The 17,249-nt window shown below is 43.8% G+C and overlaps 1 protein-coding gene across 11 annotated transcripts in view; it reads left to right on the forward strand.

Annotated features, from left to right (window-relative positions):
- PLXNA2 (plexin A2) overlaps window positions 1–17,249 on the forward strand; it is a 615,006-nt gene that overhangs the window by 73,161 nt on the left and 524,596 nt on the right. The window contains exon 1 of one of the 11 annotated variants that reach the window (XM_053244551.1): window positions 12,783–12,815. The exons of the other annotated variants lie outside the window; for them this stretch is intronic. The gene's annotated coding sequence lies outside the window, so the exon portion shown is untranslated. Of the gene's footprint in view, window positions 1–12,782; window positions 12,816–17,249 lie in introns of those variants that run through there. 11 annotated transcript variants of the gene reach the window in all.

Here is a 17,249-nt window from a genome sequence, read left to right on the forward strand (position 1 = left end):
TTTTGTGATAAGTCTAGAGAATGCTGGACCCTCCAGGAACTGGGCCCAACTTTATCCACATCAAATGTCAAAAGGATATTTGGCTGTCCTGAAGCATAAAAAGAGATGGACAAGGCTAAGTATCTGGCAGGGGGATTGAAATTTTGTTATGCCATTTGGAACACGGCATTCTGACACTATCTGTGTGATTCAGCATATTCCTTTTTGAGATTCTCTTACCACAAACACTATAGAAGTTCTCTTGGCATTCCTCCACATGCACACTCTAGGCAAGGCAGCTTCAGCTGAGTTTTATACATGGCTTAAATGTGCAAAAGTGGCCAACTCTTCAGTTTCAAAAGTGGTATAGGCACTTATTTAAGTCTCAGGAGGATTTCACTGAGATTTAGGAGCCTTGAACCACTTTAGCTCTCTAGAAAATGGCACCCTTGGTGAATCTAAAGTTTTTAAAAACATCTTTAACAGCCTAATAGATTTGCATTAGCTTCTAAGCAGGTGAAAAAATAATGGACTACTGAGAAAACTCTGCCACTGGAAAACTTTTGTAATTGTGGGCAAGTTTTAAAAAAGGCTTTATTTGCAGAGCTGCCAAGACTATTTCCCGGAAAAAGGTTCTATAGAAAGTTGTTTCATTAGATAAGGACATAAGAACGCAGGCTCCAGACAATTAAAAAAAAAAATTGAAGCACATTCAGCATTTTATGACTTGAGAAAAAAATCTTTTTTGGGTACTACCAGCCATCCTAATGCTCATCTTGATTTTTACTGTGTTCAAGCCTGTATTAAACAGTATCTTGTTTATCCAGGTTCTAGACCACATTTATTTTATTTTATTTTATTTTATTTTATTTTATTTTATTTTATTTTATTTTATTTTATATGTTGCCCTTCCAAAAATGGCTCAGGGTGGTTTACATCAAAGTAAAAACAATTAAAATCAATTAACAATTAAAATTAAAACTATAAAAACAGCATAAAACTAATATACAGTTAAAACATTTAAACAGTTAAAAACCCTGGAGGACCAGGCTGTTAAAAACAATTTACAACAAATGAAAAACCCTGGAAGGCCAGGCCAAACAGATAGATTTTAAGGGCTCTTCTGAAGGCCAGCAATGAACTCAGATTACAGATTTCTCCGGGAGTGTATTCCACAGCCCCGAGGCAGGTACAGAGAAGGCCCACCTCTGTGTTGCCACCAGATGAACTGGTGGTAACTGGAGACAGACCTCCTCAGATGACCTTAACGTGTGGTGGGGATCATGTAGAAGAAGGTGCTCTCTAAGATAACTTGGACCTAAGCCATTAAAGACTTTAAAGGCAACAACTAGCACTTTGTATTTTGCCCGGAAACATTTTGGCAGCCAATGTAACTGTTTCAAAAAGGCATAATATGGTCCCACGTAGAGTGCGTTGCAATAGTCAAGCCTGGAGGTTACCAGCTGATGCAACACTGTGCTGAGGTTATATTTTCACCTTGAAGATGATGAACAGGGGAAAGGCTACTCATTTCACAGCCCCCACCTTGCTTGTTTACACAATCACATTTGAAAACTGATAAGCATTTCATTTGTTTTATGATATGTGGGGATGCCACTGTAATCCACCAGGTTTGATTTCCCATATGAATACTGTGGTTCCACTGGCATGGTCAACTACCCTGGACCATTTTTATGTCTGGTGCCATTTATTTACTTACTTACTTACTTACTTACTTACTTATTTAATCGGTTAGGATTTAATCGGTTAGATTGGCAAAATCTTAAGTATGTCCTTAGAGAAACAAATTGATATGGTTGAAAGCATAACATCTTGCAGAAACTCAAAGAACTATGTACAAGGGGTGTAAAGTAAAGTGGTGAAACTGCAGCAAATCTGGAGAAATGCCTTCACAGGTGAAGTGAAATTGTCAAGGGATTTAACATGTATTGCTCATTTCACCTGTAAGTGAAGAAGTTTCTCTGACTTGCTGAAAGGGAAGGGGGAAATGTGTCATTTTCACTCATCTTTGCAGACTTTTCACAGGGTTATCACAGCTGAAGGAAGATGTTTGGCATTATCTAGTTCTCACCACAAAGGCTATGAAGAACAGTGGCTGACGTACAGAGTAAGGAAGCACCAATGCACCAAGAGGAGCAAACTAACAGCATTTCCCAACTAACTACACCATGGAAGGTACAATTTTTGATGACTTCCTCTTTCCCAGGAAACCCTCTGTGCCACCTGAAAATATGTCCCTGAGGGCTGTATAACCTTCAGGGACATAATTTTTGGTAACACAGTGGGCTTCATGGGGAAGGGGGGGTCATGAAAAATTGCACCTTCCATCATGCACCATTGCAGATAATTGGGAAGTGCTGTTAGCACTGCACTGGTGCTTCTTTGCTCTGTATGTCCGCTAGTGGTGAAACAGAGAAGTTTGAGTTGCAAAGCCTCTTTACTTTGTATGGGAACTAAATAGTATATAATTAGTGCTGAACTCTTCAGGACCAAAGGCTAGAAGCATAAACCATCATACAAGCAAGCAGACAGGGAAATAAGACAGATTTATGGTCAGGGGGAGAGAAATACACGAGTATGCAGAAAGGTTTTGGGAAATTACACACATATTTGAGACTCTCCACAGAGTTTATTGTTGATATTGGACATCAAGGGATATGTGGTGGATTAAAGCCTTTGTTTTAGAGCAAGCTCACGGAGGAAAGAAATGTTGAATCATCCCTGCTGAGCTGCTTGGCTAGGCTTCTCCTAAAACTATACTGTATTATTGGTAGGTTCAAAATACTGCCACCGCCACCCCTTTTATCGACAGAGCTTGAACCTCCCTGGGCTTGGGATGAACCTCCCTGGGCTTGGGGTCAAATCCCAGGGAAAACGCTCTTTATTTTGCTATTGGATAAGTACAAAAACCTTCCACATGCAAGCCTACACGTGGTGAGAAAACTGATAGCTGCTGAATGTTTGAGGATGTGTTTGCACCAGAGAAAATCCTCCTCCACCCCACTTTTTCCTGAGTTAAAAACCAACTCGGAGAGGCTTGTAAAAAGAAAAGACTTTAAAAATTAGTTTTATTCAGTTATTGCTAACTGCTTCCGTCTGACGCTTTCTAGCTTTCTTAGATACAGTTAAGAATACTTAGTAGATTATAAAAATAGGCTGTCTTAGGTATATTTAAATGGTTATAGAGTCTTTTGCAACACTCTATAGGATGGGCGTAGGCTAGTGTTTCTTATTTCAGTTATCATACCGCCCTGAGCCATTGTCATGGTCATGCTGGAAGACTCCGAGGAGGAGTTGGAGGAGGGGACAGAGCTGACAGCAGAGGAGGGAGGGCAAGGACCAGAAGTTGCAAAGGAGAGTGGGTCCGACGCATGGGGACTTGAAGATGAGTTAGTGCTGGGTGAGGCAGGTCTTGTGGAGGAGGGGCGACCAGTCTCAGCTGTGTAGAGGTGTCAGTCCAAGAGACAGCAAGAGTTTAGGAGCAGCATGCATAGAACAACAGGCAAAGCTGATGACTCAGGAACTCTTGGTTAACAGCTGCTGACTCAGGAAGTCTTGATTAACATTTAAGATGACTGTACCACAGCTACCCTGCTGATAGCAATGTCAATTTCCTGTGAGCTAATTGGCTGTTTTCATGTATTGCCTTGAGTGTGTTTGGACCCTGGACTGTGTTGACCTTGCCCATGGATTTCGCTCTGGACTCTGTTGGATTGATTGGATTGACTGGACTGGCCTTGGTTTGGAGGATTCCTTTCTGTAAGACTTTGCTGTTATACTGCCTGCCTACTTATTTTACGCTCCGTCTGGCTAGCCTGACAGATTTACGATAGCCATTTTTGGAAGGGCGGTATAGAAATTAAATGAATAATTATAATAATAATTATTATGTTGTAGGTAGACTATAATAAAACAGTACCAGGAGTATTGAAAACACACATACCAAAGAAATATAAGTTTCTAACTCGCAATCTGACTAACAAACTGTTCCCTATGCTGAATTCCCTTTTCCTTGAACTCACCCAATTCCTGAGGAGAATCAAGCTTCCTGCAAGCCTTTCTTTTAAGTATCTACAGAGTTATTCCATGAGAGAAACCTCCATGCTGGCTTCAACCATGAGGGATCAAACTCCATTGCCCCTCACTAAGCCTTTGGCTAACCTCGAGTTCACCACTGTGTCAGTCAAGACAACGGTTCACTCACTGTTAACTCTTTAGGGGGAGGAGAGTCTGATCACTACAGGATAGAAAACCAACAAGCTCTTAGGAAATAAAGTTCTGCAGATTTCTGTTGTGGGTGGGGGGGGGGTAACAAACCAGGGGTGCAAAACTTGTTGGACTACAGCTCCCATAATCCCCAGCCACTGTGGCTGTTGTTAGACTACACCTAGAGCAGGGGTTCCCAACCAGTGGTACTCCAGATGTTGCTGAACAACTCCCATTATCCCCAGCCAAAATAAATTGTAGCTGGGGATGATGGGAGTTGTAGTTTAGCAACATCTGTAGTAGCACTGTTTGGGAACCCCTGGTGGACTGAAATAGTGCAGCCCTAATGTAGACTATGCTTGGCTCCTGTTAATTTTGGAAGAAGCAGAGTATGAATACACTACATATAATTTTAGAGAAGCATAATTTCCCTTTGATTAATTATTTAATATAAAGTTTGGGGAAGGAGAAAATATCTGATGCCAACACTTTAATTCTAGTGTGCTGATTGCTTTAAATTCCAGTGGCATGATGCCAAGAAATATTTTTTTAAAAAAAAAAACTCTTAAAAACAATAAAATGCTTTGCTGGTTGTGCTGTTGAAGAATAATGCTTTGCTTTACTAAAAGCATCAAATGGCTGAGTTCTCTAAAACCACCAGTAAAGGTCAACTTTAAAAGTTTCACTATTGCAGACATGAGTCATGGGAACAAATAATTAAAGGACTGGGCACAATCTGTGCCTAACTAATTTAATCCTGCCACATTTGAGTTTCAAGTTGCATTTTGTTTGCTCTAATGCTCTAATGCCTTCTGACTGTATCCTCTTGTTAGATACACCCTTGACTAAAGTGCAGTGTAATGGCCCTTATTAGAATAAAGAATCCTATTATTAGAGTTTAGGATGTAGATATTCTGCTGAGAAATGCTTTGTTCTAGTGTAAGCTAAAGGTAGCAAAGGGAAACCTGCATTTAAAGTCAATGCGCTACTTTATGCTCACCTGGGACAAGTGGGAAATGCACCTGGGAACTAGGGAAAAGGCAGTACTAGGTCCTCCCTGCATTCCAAAGTGTTACGAAAAAATTATTGAATGAACACATACATAGTACATGTTTATGGGTGGTAGGTAAAGTAATGTTGGTTTTAGGTTTACAGATAACCTTTCAGTTAAACTTGCATTACAGCACAAATTTTCCATCCATCCTAATAATTCCTTCTTCCCACTACAATACTGATTCCACATGTTTTGTATTCTTCATGCTGGGGTCATGTCCCCTGTTGTGTCACAGCAGGGCAAATGGAAAGACTAGGGCAGATTGCATGGCTCATTGGTGAAAAATCAATCTTGTCTTTCATGCCAAGAAGTGGTGTATCTTATTATAGCTAATAAATCAGTGAAGTGCCCTTCATTTAGCTTGTCAATGGAGGACAGTGTTTGTGTGATTGAGAATAAATGAATGCCAAAGTGCTGTCAAGCATAGAGAAGTATATGTATAATTTTGCCATCATGCCGTTTATACCTGCTACCATAAGAAAAATGAGATTCTTAGGATAACTACAGCCACACTGCAATAGATTGTGATCATGAGGTAGTTGGGATCAAAGAGAGAGAGAAAGGGAGGAAGAAAAGAAAAAACAAAGATTCCACGTGTGGTTTTGTTGATGTTTTTTCCTTCAGAACGAATGCTAACCAAACAGTATGATTCTATCATGTTCAGTGTGTTCTAGTGTAAATGTACTAACACATGCGCTAGGCAAGCCCAGATTTCCTGCTTCTAGGTCAGTCAACACATATGAGTACAATCTTGCCATTAAGTCTAATTCTTTGACTTCTCAATTTATTTATTTATTTATTTATTTATTTATTTATTTATTTATTTATTTATTTGGTTTATATACCACCCTTCCAAAATGGCTCAGGCTTTACAATAAAAAGTTTGTTTAAATCATTCAGAACAATTATAAAATTCGGGAAACAAAATTCCATTACAAATCTCTACCCAAGTCTGCTAATCATTATCTCATCATTGTGTAGAGCCCTATAGTATTATTTATATACAGGTACTAGTTGACCCTGCACAGAGCATCTGTGCAGTCGTGCTCTGAGCCTGTGGCATCCCCCACCACAACTCTCTCGCTGGCTCTCGCCGCCCCCCCCCGCAACTCTCTCGCTGGCTCTCGCCGCCCCCCCGCAACTCTCTCGCTGGCTCTCGCCGCCCCCCCCGCAACTCTCTCGCTGGCTCTCGCCGCCCCCCCCGCAACTCTCTCGCTGGCTCTCGCCGCGCCCCGCAACTCTCTCGCTGGCTCTCGCCGCCCCCCCGCAACTCTCTCGCTGGCTCTCGCCGCCCCCCCGCAACTCTCTCGCTGGCTCTCGCCGCCCCCCCCGCAACTCTCTCGCTGGCTCTCGCCGCCCCCCCGCAACTCTCTCGCTGGCTCTCGCCGCCCCCCCGCAACTCTCTCGCTGGCTCTCGCCGCCCCCCGCAACTCTCTCGCTGGCTCTTGCCGCCCCCCGCAACTCTCTCGCTGGCTCTCGCCGCCCCCCCGCAATTCTCTTGCTGGCTCTCGCCGCCCCTCCGCAACTCTCTCGCCCCCCGCAACTCTCTCGCTGGCTCTCGCCCCCCGCAACTCTCACGCTGGCTCTCCCCCCGCAACTCTCTCGCTGGCTCTCACCCACCCGCAACTCTCTCGCTGGCTCTCTCCGCCCCCCCGCAACTCTCTCGCTGGCTCTCTCCGCCCCCCCGCAACTCTCTCGCTGGCTCTCTCCGCCCCCCCGCAACTCTCTCGCTGGCTCTCTCCGCCCCCCCCGCAACTCTCTCGCTGGCTCTCTCCGCCCCCCCGCAACTCTCTCGCTGGCTCTCTCCGCCCCCCCGCAACTCTCTCGCTGGCTCTCTCCGCCCCCCCCGCAACTCTCTCGCTGGCTCTCTCCGCCCCCCCCCCGCAACTCTCTCGCTGGCTCTCTCCGCCCCCCCGCAACTCTCTCGCTGGCTCTCTCCGCCCCCGCCACTCTCTCGCTGGCTCTCTCCGCCCCCGCCACTCTCTTGCTGGCGGTCGCCCCCCCCGCAACTCTCTTGCTGGCTCTCACCCCCCCCGCAACTCTCTCGCTGACTCATTTCCCACAACTCTCTTGCTGGCTCTCACCACTCCCACAATTCTCTCACCACCACGCCCACAAAGCTCTAGCCCCTAAACAACTCTCTCGCCCGCTCTCCGCTCCTCCGCAACTTTCTTGCCCGCTCTCCCCCCCCGCAATTTTCTCGCCCGCTCTCCCCCCTCCGTAACTCTCTCACCCGCTCTCCCCACAGCCCGCCCTCTCAATTTCTCTCTCTGTTCTCCATCTTTCTATCTCTGTCTCTCAGTTCTTGCTTCCCCCTGCTGCTTCCAGAGACTGTCACTCGCTCGTCTGACAGCCTCCGAGCTCCCTGCCGCTTCACGGCGCAGCTCAGCCAACCGTCTGCCCCCCGCAGCCTCCAGAGCCAACTTTCCATCCCCCAAAGCTGTCTCCAGCCTCCGAGCTCCCTGCCGCTTCACAGTGCCCCTGAGCCAACTGTCAAACTGCTTTCCAGCCACCTCGCAAAACTCCCTGCTGCTCTGGAACTCCCTCCCCCTCTGTCAGCCAATCACCTCCTCCTCCTCTGTCAGCCAATTGCCTCCTTTCTGCGAGCCACGTCCCCACGCATGGCCCGTCTTGGAGAATTAATAATATAGATAGATTTGAAACTAGAGATGTTACTAAATTCAGAATGTCTGAAGAAATCTTCAAAATATAAATAACTGCTTGGGTACATTTTGATATAATATCTTATTCCAGTATATTAAAAATGAACTCCAGTTTTCATAATATACCCTAACCTTGTTCTCTTTCCCCTTACCCTTCATAGAATCTAACTAGATGTCTAAGTATGTATAAGCATAATCATCTACAGCAAACCAACTTATTTTTATCCAGTCCTCTAAACAATTACCCTCAAGATCTTTCAATTTCTTGTGCATTTCTGCTCCAGCTATCAAACCATGGATCTACTCCAGCTATCAAACACTTGATGTTTTAGTGTGTGCAAAATCATTTCTCTCTCTCTCTCTCTCCCACCCCACCCCCCAATAGCAATAAAGTAAATGCATAGTACATAATTGGCTATATTACTAATTATCTCTACCATTTTCTTTCAAAAATCATGAATGTTTGCACAGCTCCAATTTAAATTTAATTTTAGTTAAGGCCCTTCCACACAACGCTTTTTTAAAACTGTGAATACACTGTCGTATTTTTTCTTTCTTGTGTGGTATCCACAGAGCTTAATTCAAGGCATCATTGACACTCCATGAATACAGCATTTTCCATACCTTCAATGCACAATGGACAGTATCTAAAGACAGTGAATCCTGGCTAAGCACCACTGATATCAATGAGACACGTTTGTTTTACTAAGTCTCATCTACTTCAGTAGAGCTTAGTCAGGAGGATTCACTTTCTTTGGATACAGCCCAGTATTTTGTAGCTGGGAAAATATTCTTCTCTGGTATAGCACAGCCTTCACTATTTAGAACTGTATGTGGAATGTGTTGCAAAAAATTATGGTCACCTATTAGATATAAGCTGTGATATGAATGGTGATGACTGATGAGAGCGATACAGATCGTGCCTATGTACTCACGGTTGTATGCCCTTTATTTTATTATTTTTGTTTTGTTTTTGTTTTGTTATTTTACATTATTATTATTTTCAAAGCTTTTATTTATAATGATTTACATACTGTGTAGCACCCTACTGATGGGGTGCATGCACTGCTTCTGTGAGGCTGCGCAGCCCATTGATGCTCCTAGCAAATATGGAGAGGCACTGTGGTTTGTCAATACTGTAGGATGCTTCTCCCATCATTTGCAATGAGAGAAGCATCCTATAGGGGGGATGCAATTCTTAGGAGCCACAGAGGCTCTCTGCAGCATTACTATCAGCACTGATGGGCTTTGCAGCCTCACAGAACTACATGCCTCATTCTACCATCAGCAGGGCACTGATAAGCCAAGGTGGAGAAGGACAATGAGTGGAAGGAAGGTCCCTCCCATCTCTTTGACCCTGAGCCCTTTCTCACGAGCAAGTGGGTTAGCGGGGAGGCCTAAAATGCTTACCTCCCAGCAGATGAGCATCGGGCTTCGCTTCAGCAGACGGATTGCCCACCCACACATCTACTGGATACTGCCAGTAGCTCCGAGGCCCAGGGTGCCAGGTTGTGTCACCTCACCCCCTGACACCCTGGGCCTCAGAGTGTGTGGTGCGTGAGTGTGTGGTGCATTAAGGGGATCCCTTAGGAGAGGGCTTGCTCTCTCAATCTCATTTTGGAGGGTGGCTCTGTAGGTGGGGTTGCTGCCGCAATGCAGCTGGGATCAGGCCCAATCCCAGTGGGTACACACACATGTGCACAACCAGGCTGGGCTTCCTTAGCCCGGTTTTGCACACGCGTGTGAATAGCTTCCCTGTGTGTTTGCTAACATAATTAATTTGCAACATTTAAACCAAGAAAAACATATAAAGGGTAGGTGAGTGGAAAACTTTGAGGCAGAAGGGGTACACTTGTTAGAGAATGAAAAGCCCTTCTCTACTGTGTTGTAGAAGTGTGGAAGTGCTTGCCTGTTTTCCATTGGAAAATAGGGGAAGCAAGCAAGACCAGCCCCTCCACTTCCAGTAGCACGCACCACAAGACTGCATGTACACTTTGCTTTGATTTTATTTAGGTATTTGATTCCTGCTCTCTAGCCACAGAGCTCATGTGTACCCTGGTTTTTTTAAAGAGAGCAAACAGTTGTATGGCAATCCTAAACACATTTGTTGTAAGTTGTGCAAATGCAAAAACTGCAAAAGACACTACACAATTGTTTGCAATGAGCTTACTCTTGTGTAACATTACACAACTGTTGTTTGCACAACTTGCATATATAGAATGTTACTGGGCTGTCTTATGTTGTATGTCAGCCATAAAACGGAACTGAATGCATATTTTATCCTGTTACCCTTGCATCTTCCTCCCTTGTGGTGAATTTTAGGTTCATGGGGCAGGGACCCATAATCTTATAGTTACTCCGCAAAAGATCATGCACATTGATGGTGCCATATAAAATGAAGTAATGTAAATAATAGTAATAAAAGTGGTAATAATAAGCATTTATATAATACATGCAAGTGTTCAAAGCATTTCAGAAAAATTATTTCAGTAATCCGTACGGCACCACTCAGCAGCCCTTGGCAGTTTCCAGTTCCCTCTGACCATGCACAGCTGAACTCTTGCATGCATGCGAATCCCATGTGTGGCACCCTCCCTCTTCCTACTCTAATCAGGGCCAAAAAAGGTTCTTCCCCCACCCCCACAATTCTTTCTAAAGCCAAAATGTTGCAATTAAGAGTAAATTATGCAAAGCTGACTGATTTGCATATTTCACTTTTAGGAAATCTGGATTTTCCGGTCACAGGGTTTAGGGGCTGGCGAAATCCTTTTCAACCAAGATTCAACCATATTTCATTACAGTCCATTCTACCAGGCTGTTTTCCAGACATTAATCAATATTTTGTTTAACTGAGAAGTTAGTTCATTTCTTGGACACAGTGCTGTGAAATATGCATTTGTGTGCCATGAAATAGACAATGATACAAAGTCTGGCACTTGGCCAGTTTGTCCAGAGAATTTAAGAGAACAATTGTTTTATTTTTCTGTCGGTCTGAAAAATTTTTCTCTCCCATGACAAAACAGCTATTTGGATCAGACACCATATTCTTTATTTCCGGCTGTAAATCTTTGTTTAGTTAGGGTGTGTGTGTGTGTGTGTGTGTTTACTTTATGTTGCTAAACTGCTGTCTTCTAACTTCTTTGTGATCATAGTTAGGAACATAGGAAGCTGCCATCTATGGAGTCAGACCTTCGGTCCATCTCACTCTGTACTGTCTACACCAACTGGCTGCAGCTCTTTAAGGTTCCAGGCAGGAGTCTTTCCCAGCCCTACCTGGAGATGCAAGGGGTTGAACCTGGGACTTTCTGAATGCAGAGCAGTTGCTCTGCCACTGAGCTACAGCTCCATCCCCTCTTTACAACAAGGTTATAGCAAGCTTGAAGGACAAGTCTACCCATTCATAAGAACAGCCCTGCTGAATCAGGTCCAAGGCCTATCCAGTCTAGCATCCTGATACACACACAGTGGCCCAACAGATGCCTCTGAGAAGCCTACAGGCAAGAGGTGAGGGCATGCCCTCTCTCCTGCTTTTCTCCCCTATAACTGTTATGTAGACGTATCTTGCCTCTGAGGCTGGTGGTGGCCTATAGTCACCAGACTAGTAGCCTTTGATAGACCTGTCCTCCATGAATTTGTCTAAGCCCCTTTTAAAGCCACTCAAACCAGTGGCCATCACCACATCCCATTGCAGGGAATTCCATACATTAATTATGTGCCGTGTGGAAAAGCACTTCCTTTTGTTGATCCTAAATTTCCTGGCCTTCAGTTTCATAGGATGACCCCTGGTTCTAGTGCTGTGAGAGTTGGAGAAAAATTTACCTTTGTACTCTCTCTCTACTCCATGTATAATTTTATAAACCTCTTATCATGTTGCCTCTCACACTGCACAATGGAGTGTGACTGGAAGTATCCCCACTGTTTGCCCCACATGTGAGCATATTGTTTGGTTTTCCTTGACTTGCCAGAGATTAGCTTCTGACAGCCTTGAACAGGATATGGACAGGGACAGAGCCACTATTGGGCGAATGGGTTCAATGAACCTAGGCCACTGCCGGTCAGAGGCCGCGCCTCGCAGCCCCAGACTCACACCCCGCATCTGATGTCAGACGCAGGGGCATGATTTCATAGTGTGGCTGAAGTGACTCTCCTTGCCTTTTAAAGGCAGGGAGAGCCGCTCCTGACCACGCTGTAAACGCAGCACTGGCCGATTTTGCTCTTGAACGGGATTCAGGAGTGAAGCCCCACCCCCTGCATCATACATATGATGCAGTTTAAAATACCCTGAGTCATACGTCAAATGCTGGTGGGGCACAGCAGGGGCAGAACCCGGGCCGCTGCTTGGCTCCCTCTGTGCCTGGATAGGGATTGTGTGGGGGGAAATTCCCCTGTAATGCTTCTCCCTACATATTTTGCAAAGCATCATACTTGGTGAACAACACCCTGGAATTGGTAAAAGGGAATGTGATAATACCTGGGGATATAGATAAAGTAGTAAGTGTATCGTTGTTACCAAGACAGTGAGGCTCTATTCCATGTTGCTCTTTATGCTCTTTGTTTCTGACTGCTTTTTATTGTTGTTTGCTTGAGGTAATACATGCAGCCTTTAAAATGGTTGCACTGAAACACTTGTGTTATTACAACTCAAACTTCGTTCAGTTAGCTTTATGTACCTATTGAATATTTCAGTGCACAATGCATAATGCTATCTATATTCATAAGTCAGCGAGGCAAACAATGGACAATTGCTTTATACTCTCTCCAGCTAAATAATAGTGGTAAGTGATCCTTTTCTGACTGGATGTCGTCATGACCCCGCAGTAATGCACAACCAAGCAGCAGTTCTCCAAATGAAGGTGCCAGAGAGGAGTGAAGCAGACATAGCTCCAAAAGAGGTAGAACAAACCAAGGACTTATCTGGGTGTGGTCAAAGTGAAGTGGGTGGGTGGGAGAGGGTTCATGGAGTAAGTTGTGTAACCAGAGACTGTCATCTATAGAAGAAATAAATAAAGGACAGTTAGAACAGAGGAGGTTCGTATAGAAAGAAGAAGAGTTGAAGGGGATGGGCCAGGAAACCAGCATGTGGTATATAAGGATAGCGGAGAGAATGATGAGATTCTTGCAGGCAGACTCTGGAAAAAGTATGTGATAGTAAACAGGATGAGGAAAGGAAATTAATATTTGGAGGTGAAGATTGAGGGTGCTCACTCCTGTTCTAAGACTTGAGAAAGTCTGACCTGAAAGCAGAATAAGAAAGACCAATGGAGGGGCTTTTTGCTACACTGGGTAACTTTAAATCTGATTATCCTCTTTTGAATGTGTGAATTTTTTATGCAGCTTACCCAAATGTGCCTTATTCCATTGGTGAAGACAGCTTAGATCCTTCCAGATGAATAAGAATTTCAGCACTTATTAGTTCATTGTCCTATGGATGTTGATCTTACTCATTTCATTAATCTTTAATTATACACAGTGTTGTAGCCTTTTTTATTTTTGAAAAGTCAGTCTTGCCTTCATTTAACAATGGCAAAAAAAAGTACAGCTAAAACAAATTTGCCCCTATCCAGCAAGATGGAGCTATGCATGTAATTAGCCTTCTGTGTCCATCATAGATACAAAGGTGCATTTGGATTAGAGATGTGCACAGAACTGGGTTTCCCTGTTCAGCTCGAATCCGAACTGGATTCAAGCTGCCCTGGGCAACTCGGGCTCAATCAAGCCAGGGCCAGTTCTGGTCTGGACATCGAGCAAGCCAGCTGGAGGGGTATACTTTTAAAGGGGATCCGGCGAGGATTTCCTTAAAGTAAATGTGGTGTGGTGGGGTTGAGAAAAGGCAGTCTGATACATCCTGGCCCCTGCAAGTCCATGCCTCCTGGGACAGTAGCAGATCATCTGGGCATGCATTCCACACGCCCAGTAACTGGAACTCAGTAGTCTGCAGGGGAGGTAAGCTTCTGTAGCCTTCCTCCCCTCATCTCCTCCTGCCCAGGTCCTATAAGTGGAATCCGGTCATCTGCAGGAGAGGTAAGCTTCTGTAGCCTTCCTCCCCATGTCCCTTCCCACCCAGGTCCCTGATTGCGAGAAAGGGCCCTTTGTGTTGATACTATTGCTAACCAATTTTCTTAAGACAGCAGTATAACCTCTTCAGCTTCAGTACAGTGGCTGTATTGTGCATCCTTGAACTATGCCCTGGGCCTATGGATTTCTAGAATATTTTACAAAGTCAATACTCGTGAAGATGTGGTGTCAGTTTTGAAAAGGTGGGAATAGCTGAAGAATAGCCTCATATATGCCTAATTGGGGCTAGGACTACCATAGTTGTAAGAGGTGGGAGCACTTCTGTTACTGCACTGAATAATTGCACTGTGTCTGAGGCTACAGAAATAAAACTGTAGCTCTTTTCAGTCCCATTGATTTCAACAGCAGAGATTTAAGCATTAACTTTGGGTAGATTGTGCTCTAATTTACTTTTTTATTTGGAATTACTATTGAGGACTTGTGAACCCTCCGAAGGTAGGGGCCAAGCCAACTAGTACCACGGTAAATCTACAATAAACTTCCATATGAACACCAATACATTTCACAGAGTTTACTTGGGAAAATATTTTGCCACTGATATAGATTATACTGTCCATGCCCATTACCCTGCATCAATCCCATTTGTCAATAGTGAGGCTCTGAAATGTGTTCTAAAATCACAAAATGGACTAAAATAAATGATTATTTTTATAACATAATTTATTTTCTTGTTTCCAAGCTTCTAGATGCTATGCATGTTGTAGATCACATTCTCTAGCATCTACATAAGAAGAGAAGATACTGGTTTGTTTGTTTTTAAAACCTATGAGATTCTCATAAAATTATGAGTTTTATTCACATCCTGCTGAATTTAATGGTAGAGCTGTCATAGATTTTAACAGAGTTGGGTTGCATCCATTATAACTTGGAGCGTCATTATTTTAAAATAGATTAAAAATTACGGGACTCATTCAGAAACATTACATTAGCAATGGAATCCAAGTACAAAGATGAATCACTTTAGTTTAGACAATAACCACAGACAATAGTGATACCAAAATGGAAGGAAGTAGATTTTTTAAATGTATTAATTTGTCATAAATGAATAATAGAAGCCAAGAGGTTCCCAGGACTTTTAAAGCCTTTGTGGACAACCGTTAGCACTATCCCCCATACTATAAATGGGGAGGGCTTTGCTGCAAGAGCAGTAATTGTGTGGTATAGGAACTGCCTGTTTGCACTTTTTGCTTAAAAAAAAATAGGATTGTTGTACAGGAGCCTGCATTGGAGAAGCGAAATGCAGAGCCTAGATGGAAAGAAAAACAAAAAATAAAATGGTTGACAAAATGGTAAGAGATTGCTAGACTTTTATTCTTCAAAATAAAAATTACTTCTTTTATTACTTCCAAGCGGCCGACATTCAATCTAATGAAGTGCCAGTGCTACATGGGAAGCAATGGTGCTGCCAGTGGCTTCAATTAGCACAACACTGGTGTGTGTGTGTCTGTGTGTGTGGGAGGGAGAGAGAGAGAATGAGAATGAATAGATCTGCTCTAGAGTGCTGTCTAGGTCTCTAACTATGCTTTTGGGCTAACGTGGGGAATCAGCTTCACAATGCGGGGAGCAGTCTATGACAGTTTTAATTTGAGCAGAGTTTTGGTCTGGAAATAACGAAGAGGTGGAAATACAGTTCAAGGATTAATTTAAGGATAAGTCAGGGTTCAGGAAATGAAAAAGTTGGTTAGGCAGGCAACAAAATCTTAAGTAACAGTCTTAAGAATCTCACGAAGAGGAATTTTAGTTTAAGGATCAAATTGTAAATAAATCATTGGAATCGATACTGGAACCTGAATCGGGACCTGCACAGGCTGTAGAAAGGGCTAAAGTGCAAGTTTAAGGCATGCCATAGACAGAGCAAGCTTGAAAAGGGAAGAGAAGGGGGTGAGGAGATTTAGAGGGGCAAGAGGTTAGTATTACTAATCCTGATCTGTTGGTGTGTCTGGTGCAATTGTAGATGGGCAGCTGAGCAGATCTCCTGACAGGGGGAAGGCAGCAGAAAGCGGGGGGGGGGGGGAAGAAAAGGGGAAAGTGGCGTAGATGCACAAGTCATGCACCCTGGCTGGAGGGGCTGAAATTTAGGCTGAACAAAGAGACTCATGGTTGCATAAAGTGATCACCTTGGGTATAAACCCGCTGAACAAAATACTGGAAATGGGTTGAATGGCTGAACTTAATGCTTTATGTAGACAGGAAATGTTTCTCTCTAACTTCATGGAGGACAGGCCTATCAGTGGTTATTAGTCTACATAGGAACATAGGAAACTGCCATATACTGAGTCAGACCATTGGTCTATCTAGCTCAGTATTGTCTTCACAGACTGGCAGCAGCTTCTCCAAGGTTGCAGGCAGGAATCTCTCTCAGCCCTATCTTGGAGAAGACAGGGAGGGAACTTGGAACTGTCTGCTCTTCCCAGAGAGACTCCATCCCCTGTGAGGAATATCTTGCAGTGCTCACACATCAAGTCTCCCATTCATATGCAACCAGGGCAGACCCTGCTTAGCTATGGGGACAAGTCATGCTTGCTACCACAAGACCAGCTCTCCTCTCTGGTGGCTATAGGCCACCTCCAGCCTCAGAGATAAGATGACTCTAAATACCAGTTGCAGGGGAGCAAAAGCAAGAGAGAGGGCATACCCTCACCTCTTGCGTGTGGCTTCTCAGAGGCATCTGATGGGCCACTGTGTGAAACAGGATGCTGGACTGGATGGGCCTTGGGCCTGATCCAGCCGGGCTGTTCTTATGTTCTTACCAGTTCTTCACTTCCTACTTGCTTTCTTGCTTCTCTTGCACATATCATAACTGGAAGCCATAAATATAAACTCCCTTAAAAATTCCATAGCAGATTTTCTTTTTTGCTGCCCCTCTAAACTGGGACCATCACATTTGTTCCTGTATCCCACCTTCTCTCTCTTGCATGATAAAATAAAGCTCATGTTCCTGTATCTTCTAGCTAGCAGTTCATTTGACCATTGTGCAGGCATCCTGTCACAAAGAAAATTGATTAGCACTAATGTAATTAAAAGAGTGGTTGCCAAGGTGTTTTTCATAATGTTTAAATTATTCGCCTCCCCGCTCATGCCTATCTGCATATTCACCCTGCTTGTGGTGAAGATGATTTTTCTTCTCTCCCATGTGTTCCTCTTTGAACAGAATTTAATTTTTGCCATTTACAGTAGTCCACGAAAGTTCAAAAGACACATCATTGGAAGCAAAGTGCAAACCATGTTAAACATGTTCCTAGTCCTTCAGA

Source organism: Hemicordylus capensis, chromosome 4 (genome assembly GCF_027244095.1).
Source record: "Hemicordylus capensis ecotype Gifberg chromosome 4, rHemCap1.1.pri, whole genome shotgun sequence".
Classification (NCBI taxonomy): Eukaryota; Metazoa; Chordata; class Lepidosauria; order Squamata; family Cordylidae; genus Hemicordylus; species Hemicordylus capensis.